The sequence below is a fragment of the Leptonychotes weddellii genome, chromosome 11, assembly GCF_054177405.1.
Source record: "Leptonychotes weddellii isolate Sample4059 chromosome 11, ASM5417740v2, whole genome shotgun sequence".
NCBI lineage: Eukaryota > Metazoa > Chordata > Mammalia > Carnivora > Phocidae > Leptonychotes > Leptonychotes weddellii.
The window spans coordinates 52167152-52180792 of NC_138379.1; the positions used below are offsets into that span (position 1 = coordinate 52167152).

Consider the following 13641-nt stretch of genomic DNA (forward strand, 5'->3'; position numbering starts at 1 on the left):
CTTTTAAGTGTCCCCAAAGATGCACATGTTGCAGATTTGGTTCAAGATATTTCTCCTGTTCTGAGGCCACTTACATCGCAGGCTCTGACATCAGCCTGACTTCAGAGATGGCTCTTTGGATGAAGACATACAGAAGAGGCCCACAGCCTGGAAGGAAGTAGCAGGGCAATCCCAAGCCAGGTCCCAGGGAATTACTCGAGGCTCCATATCGTGTGCAGATGTCCTCCACTCCCACTGAGCCTCCTGGCTCAACTCAACTAGGAGGATCCAAGTTGTACAGACATCTTTATCAAGAGTGGAGTTGATCATCCCTGCTCGTAAGCGCCCTGACCATAACCCACAGTCTTGGCAGTTTCTGAAGCATGTACAAGGGAGACATTTTAAACAGCCGAGTGACTGCTGAGAGAGCACACAAAGTCCTGTCTATGGCACAGAGGGTACTAAATCATTCTAGGAACAACCCCTTGACACCAAGTTCTCCTTTCAAAAGAGGAAAGGGGGGGGGGAAATAATTGATGACTTTGGGGGGGTCAAATTTACGCCTTGGGTGGATAACCCCTTCAATTCTCTGGCCCACTTCTAGCAACAACTACCAGAGTTTCATGTGTCTGAGTGTGGTGTGTGTTTACAGGTAGATGCGCACTGTAAGACACACCACAAGAACACTCAGTTCCTGGAACAGCAAAATAGCTCCTGCATCACTATGCATTAGGTTAATTGAGAGATGGAAGTAGACTAAATGGAATGGAAATGTTTCCACTTTGAAATGTTAACACAGTCATTACCATGCCCAGAGCCTGATTTACCACGATGTGGGGCTGCCCCCAGACATATCACTCCTTCACAGCACTCCCATCCGAGAGGCTTCTGGATGCTGCGAAAACCAGGGCTATAATCACAGCAGTCTGCTAGATGAAGGATCTTCCCAAATGCCTTAGAATTATTACCTCTCCATCCACTTAGGAAAGTGCCCCCTCTAACATGGGGTAGACAATTTCAGGAAATTAAACGATAAATATTTTAAAACTGACCTTTAGCACAGTACCAGCTGCGTAAATGCCAGTATTACATCGTGTTGCTCAGAGGCCTGGGAAACCATGATGATGGGGCAGCCTGGGGGTGAAGCTCTCTCCCAGGGAGCTCTGGCCAGATGGGGAGGAGGCCGTGGTCAGGACTGGGGACGCTCAGATGCTCAGGATGTAAAGCAGAGGCAGGGAATCCTGTCATTCACCTGTGGACCCAGTGAAAATGCTCATGTCATCACATGGGGAAAGCAGGATACATAACTGTACGCACAGTATGGTCACAGGAATACCAAATTATGTATTTTTTTAGAGATTGTATTTGAGGGAGAGAAAGCACGAGCAGGAGGAGGGGCAGAGGGAGATGGAGACGCAGACCCCTCACTGAGCAGGGAGCCTGATGCGGGACTCGATCCCAGGACCCTGGGATCATGACCTGAGCCGAAGGCAGATGCTGAACCGACTGAGCCACCCATTATTTGGGGGCAAATAATGTATTTGTAAAAAGCTGCATTCAAAAAATTGATGTTGGTAGTGAGGCTAGAGGTTCAGGTCTTCCTTCCTTTCTACTTTCCGTTCTAACTTCCTAAGCCTCCGCTCTCCCTCCTCCCCTCCCTTCATTCACTAAACACTAACTGAACACCCATATGGGACAGGCACTGTGCTACATACTGATGATAATGCGGTAAAAATGAAAAAAAAAAAACCAAAAACCTTTATTTTTCATTGTACTTTTATGCATTTTTGCAAGCTGGATTTCTTTTAAAAAACAGAAAGGCCCATTTTCTTTTTATTGGCAGAAAAAAATAAATGTATTATTAAAAATAACTGGTTGTGGGGCATGTGGGTGGCTCAGACGGTTAAGCCTCCAACTATTGATTTCAGCTCAGGTCATGATCTCAGGACCCTGAGATCAAGCCCAGCATCCAACGTTGGGCTCTGCACTCAATGGGGAGTCTGCTGTAGATTCTCTCTCTCCCTCTCCCCTTCCCCGCTTCAATAAAATTAATAAATCTTTAAAAAAATTACTGGTTGTGAAATTGTACAAGACAATCAGGGCCATTGAGTGAATAGCTGATGTCATGAAGGACTTCTTCACAATTAGTTATACCTGATTATGGCTTTGGATAATTTTTGTGGTGAGGAAATCTTAATTTTTTAGAGATGCGTGCTGAAGTATTTACAGATAATATGCTCAGTATAATCCAATAGCTAGGTATTGGTAATGGTTGAAGCTTGGTGGCATGCACACGGGGGTGATTATATTAGCCTCTTGTTTTGTGTAAGTTTGAAATTTTTCATAAAAGCAAAACAAAACAAAAACTAAAAACGTGCCAAGGTGCTGGGGCATGGGGGTAGAGAAAGGAAGGGTAGACACTGCAGTTCAGACTTAAAAATGTTAAAAAAATTGTGTTTTGGTTTTTTTACACCTCCCTCTACTCGCTCATTTAGATAAAAATAATCATCATCATCAAAGTCTCTTCAAATACAAAATAATCCCTCTTCTATTCAAATTCTCCATACAACACCATAGCCTCTTGCTCCATGGGTCCCCTCAGTGCTATGTACAGTTTGATGATAGTATTTATTTTGCCATATCATAGTTTATTTACACGGCTGACTTCTCTGTTAACTCTGGGAGGGCAGAAGTTCTATCTTCCCGTTCCCAAGTCCCAGTTCCTCACACTGGGCTGGGCATACAGTGAATGCTTTGTTAAACTCATTTCCAAAAATCCTGGTGTAGTTCATAAGTTTTAAAATGTCTCCCCTGAAATTTTAATAATTTAGGTGGTAGGTCATCAAAAAAGGGTATGTACATGAAATACAGAAGCTGACTGGCATTTCTTTCCACTTGGGATCAGTGTGTTGATTCCAGCCACACAAAGAACCTCTCCCTTCTCAGCTGAAGTAGGCATGTGTCTGTGGCCAAGTTTATAGTCAATGGAATTACCAAGGACCATGCAGGGCTGTGCTATACCATCTATCAACCCTCAAAATTGAGGAAATAAAATGAGGATGACAGTTGGCATTCATGACAGGAGAAACCACTTCAAGTGCAGAAGCAAATCCCAGTTACAACGATCAAGTTGAAGAGTCTCTGGGATATGAATGGCTAGATGGGCTGTCAGATTTTCAGCCATCTGAAAGCCTAATCCTTTTGAGACTTTATTTAAACGTAACTTCTACGAATAAACAGGCTATTGATGAGACCTGCTCATTATCTATAAGATAGCATCATAAAGTTAAGAGGGGAATTTCTTTCATTAACCCTCTCACGCCTACTTTGCAGAATGTATTATAGGAATCTCACGCCCATCATGTCCCCAAATGGACTAAAAATGGTCCCCAAGTGATCTCTGCCTCCTGTAAGCCTTACCTGGATAAAGGCTGGCAACTACCCCTGTTGGGTGGTTGCCCTTGCAAGGCCTGCTCTGCCCAGTGCCCCCTAGGCCTTGTGATGCAGCAGACCGAGCTACTGTGTATGCCACAGCCTTGGGTCACATTACAGAGCTGCACATGACTCTGTGTGAATGATGCCTAGCAATTATGGCGCAATCTGTAACAGTGTGGCAAGATGGCGCCGGGGGCATCGGTCCTGGAACCCAGATGTCAGACTCCGATGACATTTAAAGCGACTTTATGGGACTTTTGGAGTAATGTGGATGGAGATAGAAGGTCTGAGGGGTCTAATATGAGCGCCACCACTGTGAGCAGTGTGGGAAGTGTGAGAAGCTAAGCTCAATGACCATGCCCAGACTCCTCTAGCATCTTTAGCTGAAAAGAGATCCTTGGTGTTTATTACAGTGAAATGTAACTTGTTGGAAATGTATGAGTTTAGAGTGCTCGTTTTCACTAAGCTTCAAACCTGGTTCTCTGCTGGATTCATTCCCATCTGCACCATAATGCCAGAGTGATAACTCTGAAGTATGAACCAAACTGTGCCTTCATCAGCTTCAAGCCCTTCAGCACATCCCCATCCATGAACTGCATTCTTTGATGCCAGCGCTTGTGTTCCTCCCTCATCCCCTAGGCTCCCCACTGTTGCCAGGGGCTGGGGATTTCGCCATCCCTGATGGGTCCTGTCCTTGCCTTCGCCTCCATAAGTAGTCCCCTCATTAAACTCTCTTGGGTCACCTGGTTTGAATACACCATCTATTTGCTGCTGAGACCCTGACTGGTACAAAACAGATAACTCTGAAAAAGAAGAACCACAAAGGGTCAGTGGCTCTTCCAGATATCAAACCATGTTACTTACCGTGTTCAAGATGGGGGGATAAACGAATACATCAACAGAAGCGAGGCCCTGCACATGTTGGATTTGATACAGGCTGGAAGCAGCAATTCAAATCAATGTAAGGAAAGAATAGACCACTCAAAAAATGAGGTCAGGACAACTAGCTTGCCATGCAGAAAAATAAAATCTGTGCCATGCACACCAAACATATGCTTAATTACCAGTCACATCTAAACACTAGGTCCTGAGTTCCTCAACACTTAGCACATATTCAGAGACTCAGAGAATCACAGACATAGGAGCAAAACCAGATGGATCCAGAAGATCTTCTGGACCGGATCCCTGCATTTGGTTAGGGGAAAAAGATCATTCCCATTTGACAGATGAAGAAACTAGGCCCAGACCAATTAAATGGCTTGTGTAGACTCACCTAAGAAGTAGCAAAGGGGGCACGACCACTAGGACCTGGTCTCACACATCTTTGAACTTGAGGGCTAGACATGTAACTGGGAGTTCTGTACCATGTCCCCTGGCATCCCAGTTCCAGGTGCAGAGGCTTGAACACAATGAGTGCAGACAGCTGCTGCATGTCAGCACAGGGAGAAATACTACCTGTTCATCAGGGAGCTAATTCTGCAAAGCGCACCGTCTAATCGGCGCCATATACACATAAATAGGATGCTCTAATCAGCGGGAAGGCATGAACTGCAATCTATCCCTCATGGACCCAAAATATAATGGAGCAAAACTGAAGGTTTTACGACGCACAAAGCACTCTACTTGGAAGACTGACGCTTTTCCAGGCAAAGCGTTCATTTCCAGAACAAGATTCCACACTCTCTGACATTCAATCCTGGGGAACAATGGGTACCGAACAAAGAAATGCCTGGGGCAGCTCTTCGGTAATAATAGAATCTGTGGGAGACAATACAGGGCAGAGGTTAGGGGTACAGATTTAGAACCCAGGTAGACCTGGGTTCAAGTCCCGCTCTGCTATTTCATAACTCTGTCCCTCTGGGCAAGTCTCCTTTTTTTTTTTTAAAGATTTTATGTTTTTGACAGAGAGAGACACAGTGAGAGAGGGAACACAAGCAGGGGGAGTGGGAGAGGGAGAAGCCGGCTTCCCACGGAGCAGGGAGCCCGATGTGGGGCTCGATTCCAGGACTGTGGGACCATGACCTGAGCCGAAGGCAGATGCTTAACAACTGAGCCACCCAGGCGCCCCTGGGCAAGTCTCTTAACCTCCCTGAATCTGTTTTCTCACTAGTAAGAGAAGGATAAGAATATCCCATAAAAGTGCTGGGATAGTAAATAAAATAATGTAGATAACGGGCCAGCACATAACTTAGTAGTCAATGAGTTTTAACCATTACTCTTAGACTGATTTCCTCGTGTGGCCCACTGTCTTGTACCAAACAACAGTCCCAGGAGAGGGTTCTAAAATATTAGCACTGGCAGCTGCTGGAACGAGCACAGTGCCCCTCAGAAAGCAGCCCTGACCTGTTTTGCTGGGCTTGCATAGCGGTTTTTTTTTCTTTAAATCACATTAATTGACAATAAGTTAAAATGCTACCATTTCACATAAAAATCTGGATTTTCAGTTTGTTTTGGAACCTTAACAGGCATGGTGATAAAACACCTGCATTGCCTTTCAGCCACAATGAGCTGGAGCTGACTTGCCGCTGTCCCCTCTAGAAGGCTTCCTCAGATTCTCTGCTGCCGCAGTCCCTACCCAGCCCACTTGCTCCACCTGCCTGATCCTGACAGGCATTTGAGTTGGGGACTCATCTTGATGTGAAGCTTTCTTCCCCCAACCTGTAGGTAGAAAAATGTGCATATGGGAAATGTAACACTTTATCAGAAGACAACTTATAATGTCGGGACTCTATGGATTTAGAATTTGACTGGCCTGAGTTTGACTTCGGGCTCTGACACATCCCAGCTGTGTGGCTGTGGTACAATCTGTCTGTGAAACAGCTGTCCCTGAAGTTCCCATATCCTCACCTGAAAACCCCTCCCAGGGTTGGTCTGACAAGGAGATGAGACAATGGACAAAGTGTCTGGCACAGAGCAACTCTCACTCAGGTGTAATTATCATAGAAATTATTTTGGAAAAAAATAAGGTTGCAGGTCCAAGGTTATGAATAAACTTCGGAAATCTCTTCATGTTGTTTCACTAAACTAAAGAAGAAATAACAGATGGCACATATAAAAAAGGCCATTTTATCCATCTTATTTTTATATAACACACCCTACATTTCATTTTCATATTCCAGTCTTTGCTAGCTAGAAACACTTGAGGATCTCCCTCCCACATCATTTCAGTGAGATGTCTGTGGACTTTGATTAGCTGCAAGCAATACCCAAGTCAAAGGAATTTTTCTGGATCCGGTCCTTCTTAATGAATGTAGTGTTCTTATCTGGAAATAACACACTTGCTGGGCACTGGAGATAAAGCAGGGAATGGGACAGACACGGTCCCTGTGCCCACGGGCTACATGCCCATGCCCTTGCCCATGCCCTCAGCATGTCAGGACCTCGTCACCCTGCTCCGAGTCAGCATCTTGTATCTGCTTCTGGGCCTGCCATGGGGGACTGGGCCTTGGAGGCACAGGGGAGAGCTCCTCCTTCCGTCTCTCTCTCCTCCACCTCCCTCATCAACTTTAGTTTTTCCCTTCCCAAGGCTGAATTTCTCTTGTTTTGTTCTACTGACCTCCATCAAGAGTGGTATCAAGACGCATATGTATCTAACTAAAATCCTCACAGGTGTGAAAAAGATATTGTAAAAATACGAAGGAGGAAAATCTACTGGTGGACAATACATTGCTATATGATAATATTAATCACAATGACAATAAAAATAATGAGCATTTATCAAATGTCTGTTCCTTGCCAGACACTGCTCTATCTCATTTCATCCAGCAACAGCTCTTCGAGGTAGGGTACTATAATCTCAATTTTACAGATAAGGAAACTGAGGCTCAGGTCACACAGAGGCTCAAATTCACACCGCTGTAAATGCCAGGCCAGTCTGCATCTCTTACCAGTGGCCTCATCTACTACACTAGTTGTCCTGTATTTGCTTTAAAAATCGGTCCCTATAATTTATCTCTTTTCTCGAGTAGATTTACCAGGAATACTCAAAATCACTCAGCTAGAGACATTAATACAACAGATACGTTGCTTTTTCTTTAAGATGTAGTTGTTTTTAAGAGGAAAACAAAAACCTTTGGGAGACATGTTTCAAATCTTCCTAATGAGGTATTTAGCTGATAATCCACAATGGCTTTGATTGCAGGATAAATATGGGATTGCCACTCAGACTTTTGGCAAAAATATATGTAATTACAAAGATTTAGCAGAGTATGAGGAACAAATTGTTTTTCAACTTCTCGTGCTTAAAATCGCGGCATCAAGAGGCTTTGGGACGCGATGTTTAGCACCATATCTGCCCCCAAAATACCCGTTAGACTTTCAGTAAATATCTCTCTGTTGTGCCAACTTTCTTCCCAAAGAATTGGGATAAGGTGTTTGTATGGTCTTTGATGAACTAAAAGCGCCAGCCCGTCGGCCCTCCTCCTTCTTAGGACCATCACAGCCCCTAATGAGTTAGTCCGCCTCAGAGCTCCCAGCAGCGACTATACTACGAATGACTCCAGGTTCTTCTAATTGGGAGGTTTTTGAAATCATGAGATTTTAAAGCAAACAAGACCCTGGGCGTTTAAATCCTGCCAGATGGAAGGAAACCTGCAGGGGTGGTAGCTAAGTTCACGGCACTGATTGTGCTGATGGTTTCATGGGTCTGTGCTTACCGCCAAACACAGCAAGTTTGTATGCACCCATCTACAGCTTTTTGTCTGTCAGATCTCAGGAAAGTGGTTTAAAAATGTGATAACTGATTACTTACTGGGTGTGTAATGTGCTTCAAGACATGTTCCCCGGACTAGAGAAGATTCTATTCAGGAGTGGTTGAGAACGGTGACTGTCTTGCCTCTTCCCTTTGGCCAGTTGGAAAACCAACCCCAAGTGGTCCCCTAATCAAATATACTCTGAGCAGTTAAAAAAATACTCCTGTCAGAGACAGAAGTCTGATACCCATAGGAGGCTGACCTCCGCTGCCTTCTAACTAGGCTTCGCTCAATTCCATCATCTATTCTAGAAACATTTTTGCCAAGCTGTGTGCCAGGTGAGGAGGACACGGCGATGAACGTGACAACCATAGCTACTGCCCTCTGGACCTTATATACCTGTGGGGAGGCAAGTGTTCACACCTAATTGCTGGCTGAGTGATTGGCCACAATGACAGTGCCAAGGGAAGTAGGAGGAGCCAGGATAGTATAAGAACAAGAGCAGCTCCGCCAGATCTTGGGACGGCTCGAGAAGGTCAGAGAAGGAAGTGTCATTGCAGAGGAACACAAGGATGCCCAGCTTGGGTCGGCGGGGGAGACTCTGATAGGGATAAGACCAGTGGGGCAGCAGGGAACTGGGTCCTATAAGATTCAAAAATGTGTTAAGGACTTTAAACTTTCTTTTGCGATCAATGAAGCTGCTGACGGGCTCCAAGCAGGGGAGTCCCCTGGGAAAGGTCACCGTAGCAGTGGAGTGGAGAGCGAGCTGGAGGTAGCGGTGGGCAGCAGTGGGCCACACACTGGAGAGGGTCACGATGTACTCCTCTTCCCAACTCCTCATTCGGCAACATCAGGTCGGTAGCATGAAGTCAACCATAGTGGGAATGTGTGCACCATAGAAATTAGAAAACACTTCAAATCACAGCTCCCCTCTGCTTCAAACAACCAGTTGCTAAATATTGACCAGGGCATCACTGGTTGGAGAGGACAAGGATGGTGGTGAGAAAATGGGTTAGGAACAGTAACCTAGACAGAAGAGGAGAGTGGTTGGGACCAGGGTGGCAGGGGGGATGAAGAAAAGGGGGTGAGTGTGTGTTTGTCAATCACTGTATCTGATAAAAGGGAGAGATGGACTCGTATGTGTCACAAATGTTTCCTAAGCCCCTCCCAAGTCCAGGCTGAGGATCCAGAATGGAGAGTATGTTCTCCATGTCCTCAAAGAGAACAAAGCCATGTTGGAAGTATTTTAGTTCATGGTGGGATATGACAACATTCAGAATGCAGTAAATTCCACAAGATACATTCAAGCACTAATAGCAGCAGTAACCACAATATTTATTGAGCGCTCACTATGTGAAAGGCACTACCCATTGCTTAATCCCTAAGATTACTCCGTGGAGTGGGTACTATCAGTCCCATTTTACAGATGAGAAAATTGAGGCTCACTGAGGTTGAGTAACTTTCCCCAGGCACCTATTGGTATTGAAAGTGCAGAGGAGGAAGATGCCATTTCTCGAGGACAGTAGCCTTGAGCTTGGCTTTGAAGGATAAGGCGAACAAAAGAAGACTGCAGGCAGAGGGAACACAGTGAGCCAAGGTGGGGAAACGGGGCTCTGTGGGCACACAAGTGCATTCTCTGTCCCTGCTGTGGACAGTCTGGGCCACAGCTACCCACCCTCCCACGGTAGCACTAGCCACAACAATATACAAATAACACGAGCACGGCCATGCCCCAACAGGACTTTATCTGTGGATGCTAAAATTGGAATGTCGTGCAATTTACACATGTTACAAATATTCTGCTTCTCTTTATTTTGTTTCTAACCATTTAAAATGTAAAAACTCTCCTTAGCACATGGACCATACAAGACTAGGTGGTGGCCACATCTGGCTATCGTTTGCAGATGCTGGTCTGTATCCACGCTGCCCCAGAAAAATAAAATGTGAGCTGCATCAGTAATTTAACATTTTCTAGTAGCCACATTTTAAAAAGTAAAAAGAAATGAATGGAATTAATTTTTTTTTTAAGATTTTATTTATTTGACAGAGAGAGACACAGCGAGAGAGAGAACACAAGCAGGGGGAGTGGGAGAGGGAAAAGCAGGCCTCCCGCCAAGCAGGGATCCCGATGTGGGGCTCGATCCCAGGACCCTGGGATCATGACCTGAGCCGAAGGCAGATGCTTAACGACTGAGCCACCCAGGCGCCCCGGGAATTAATTTTAATAAGAGCTTTTATTTGAACTAGTAGAACTAAAACTTTATTATTTCAATATATAATCTACATGAAAAATTACTACCAGGAAAGATGGTATTTTTTTAACTGGTACTAAGTCTTTGAAATCTGGTTTCTATTTTATAATTACAGAACATCTCAATTTGGACCAGCCACATTCAAGTGCACAAGAGCCATAGAAAGCAAGTAGATGGCAATTAGACAGTGCAGGTCTAGACTCTCTAAATGACTAATCTGTTTAATCCTCACAGCAACGGGCACAATAGGCTCTCATGTGCCTATTCCATAGACCCTGCATTTTCCACCAGACCTCCCCTCCCCTGCTCTACCCCCAGCTCTGACCCTGGCAGGATCACCACTGATGACTCAGGAGAGCACGTGTGGAGGCACAGAGCTTCCCTGTCATTCTTCAAGACCCTTCTCCAGAGCTGCCCTCTCAAGGTCACCTTCCTGATGAAATCTAAGGCTGGTCAGGGCTCCTCCAGCCCCTTGGAGTAACTTCGCCATGGTATTTGCCACCCTGCATGGCAGGGGGGGAAGTACATGGCAGAAGCATGTTTCCTATGCAGCTTCAACTACACAGTCTGCAGGGGCTCACAGAGACAGAGTCAAATACTGTAAGCAACCTACCAATCCCCCAGAGCCCATGCACCTGCCCTGGATAGAGGGGGTGCCCTGGACCAATAATGATGGGAAATGTAAATCCACAGTTCCCTCGAGCTTCTCATAGTGTGATCATCTCTCTTTTCAAAGTTCTTGAGGGTAATATAACCTACAGTCAATTTTTACCTCTGGCCCTGACGTTAGATATTAATTCCACACACATTACGCCCCCATATTGTGCCGGGCTGTCAATTTCCCAGACTCCCCCACATTCACTGTAAGCTCCTTGAGGACAAGGGATGTGATCTATTCCCTCTGATATCTCTAGGCCCTGTAAGACAGCCAGCAGCTGAAATATATCTAAACACAGGAGAAATGGCATCATAATAAATGGTTGATAGATAAATGAATGATACCAGTTGCTACTGAAAGTCCCCTATCATTCATTCCAGAGCTCTGCCAGAAGTCACAGGGCCATATATCCGTCAAGAACCAGGCACTCACTCACAGCTCCCATCTGAGACTTATTAATATTTTCTTTTCCTTTGGATCAGAAAACAATAATGATAATAAGGTAAGTATGATGTACACAGCTCTGACCAAAAAAAAAAAAAAGTACTACAAAAGGTAGAAACAACACTTGGAATTCTCAAACCTGCAATTACATCCTGATCCTAACACAGGTTGGTTGGCTTGCCTAAGACAAGCTTTTTCTTGGGCCTTGGGCCTTCATTTCTTTATGAAGGAATCCCTGCTCAATAAATGTTGTTTTTTTTCTTTTTTTCCTTCTGACCTTAATACATGCTTGTCTGCTAAAAGCCCTGACACTCTCATTGGATGATTCCTTTATAAGCAGCCACTTCCCGTGAGTCAGCCAGAAAGAGGACATTTGCACAGTATGGTGCAAGATTATTTTCATTCTCTCTCCCTCCCTGACTCCCTCCCTCTCTCTCTCTCCAGGAGAGTCTTAAGAAAATGGTTCCTTTAAACATCTATTCCTCCTGCCAGGAGCTAATACATATCACACCTTCCCTGATGCACATCTGCTATTGATTAGGTACGATGGAAGAACTGCCATCATTAAGTCAATAGCTACTTGTGAAGAAAATATATATATATAATTTATTTGTTTATAATTTTCTTGGCTATATGAATTGGGGCTTTGGAAATAACATTTATGCTAATCCAATGTGTCAACAGCCTGCTGAAATCATCTGCAATGGAGCAATTTTATCCTCATTTTGGTCCAAATTATTAGAAGAGCAGGAAAAGGAGACAGAACAAACGTGACATTCAAATGGCCTGCTTTGACCAAGAAACAACCAAAAAAACCAAACTTCTTTCTTGAAGCCTTCAGAAAGCCACAGTTTGGATGGTTATTGATCTCTCCTTTTGGGAGGTCTTTTATGTCTTATGATCAAGAGTTTCAAACCTTCTTTGTGTCAGATTAATAGCAATAATAATAGAGACATGCTCTTGCTGTAACTGGATCTGACTGAAGCCGGTGGAGACTGCTGTTTCCTTAGTCAAAAGAGAGCCAGCATGGTGTTAAGAGAGGCAGGGTCCTGTCATTTCTAGCTTGCTGGGTCCGTGGGAAGAGAGGAGGTGTCCAGAGCTCTCCCCACCCCTAAGACTAGGGGCTCCTCCAGGGCAGCAGCCCTGGGCAGGCCTCATCTCTCGTCCCCCAGCACAGAGCAGCCTGGCCCACTGTTTATCCACTTGCTCAAGACCCCAGGAATGGCTTCGTGAGCGTAATGAACACACCAGCAAGTGAAACAAACCGTCTCATCTAGAAAGCGGCCCAGAACCACAGGGAGCAGTGGGCTTTTGGGCAGATCACTTGACCTCGCTGAGCTTGGGTCTCCACCAGCCTCAACGGGAGACAAGGAGAAGTAAATACACAGCAACTGGAAGCCACAGGGACAGTGCTCGCTCTTAGCCAACACTCAGTAAATGGCTGCCTGTACCGTTATTTGTAACAGTCACGTGCTTATCACGGAAAAGGTGTCAGGGTGCGGTCGAAAAGGTAAGGATTTTTAGAGTATATATTAGAACTGCTTTCCAACCTCCAAACTAATGGACAAAGTCCGGGACTTGGAGCCAATCTGCCTGTGTTGTACTCCCAATTCTGCCATCTACTCGCCAAGGGCAACATACTCAACCTCTCTGTGCCTCACTTTCCTTACCTGAAAAATGTGCATCCTAACAGCACCGACCCTACAGGGTTATTGTGAGGCCTGAATCGGTTCATACACGGTGAGAGCTTAGCCTGCCTGGCAGATAAATACCAACTGCTGTCATTATCACCAGCATTGTCCCAGGCAAGTTAATTAAACTAATTTCTCCACCTGCACAATGGGAATGTCAACATCTGTGAGGACGGACCACATTCAGGGGCGACAGGTACCTAGTACACACTAAAGGCCAAATAAATGTTTGGGTTTTTTTGTTTTCCCCTCTGTCCTTTCCCACTTCAGTAATGGGTAAGCTCTGTCAAGAAGACCAGCACTGGCAAGGCATGCGAGCCCGTTCCTGCCTGCTTTCATTTCTTTGCAGAATCTCTTCCCCACCCTCTTTTGTCTCGACAGTCTCGGGTCCCTAGAGAACAAAAGAACAGTCCACATCCTAGCCAGGAATGATGTCCGGGGTGTTTTTGACTGGGAACTGTCCCCGCAGCCAGCAGGGCCAGGAGTCACTA

At 45.2% G+C, this 13641-nt stretch overlaps 1 protein-coding gene across 11 annotated transcripts in view; it reads right to left on the reverse strand.

Moving 5' to 3' along the window:
- TENM4 (teneurin transmembrane protein 4) overlaps positions 1 to 13641 on the reverse strand; it is a 711025-nt gene that overhangs the window by 625564 nt on the left and 71820 nt on the right. For 2 of the 11 annotated variants that reach the window (XM_081798928.1, XM_081798924.1), the window contains exon 1: positions 1032 to 1383. The exons of the other annotated variants lie outside the window; for them this stretch is intronic. The gene's annotated coding sequence lies outside the window, so the exon portion shown is untranslated. Of the gene's footprint in view, positions 1 to 1031; positions 1384 to 13641 lie in introns of those variants that run through there. 11 annotated transcript variants of the gene reach the window in all.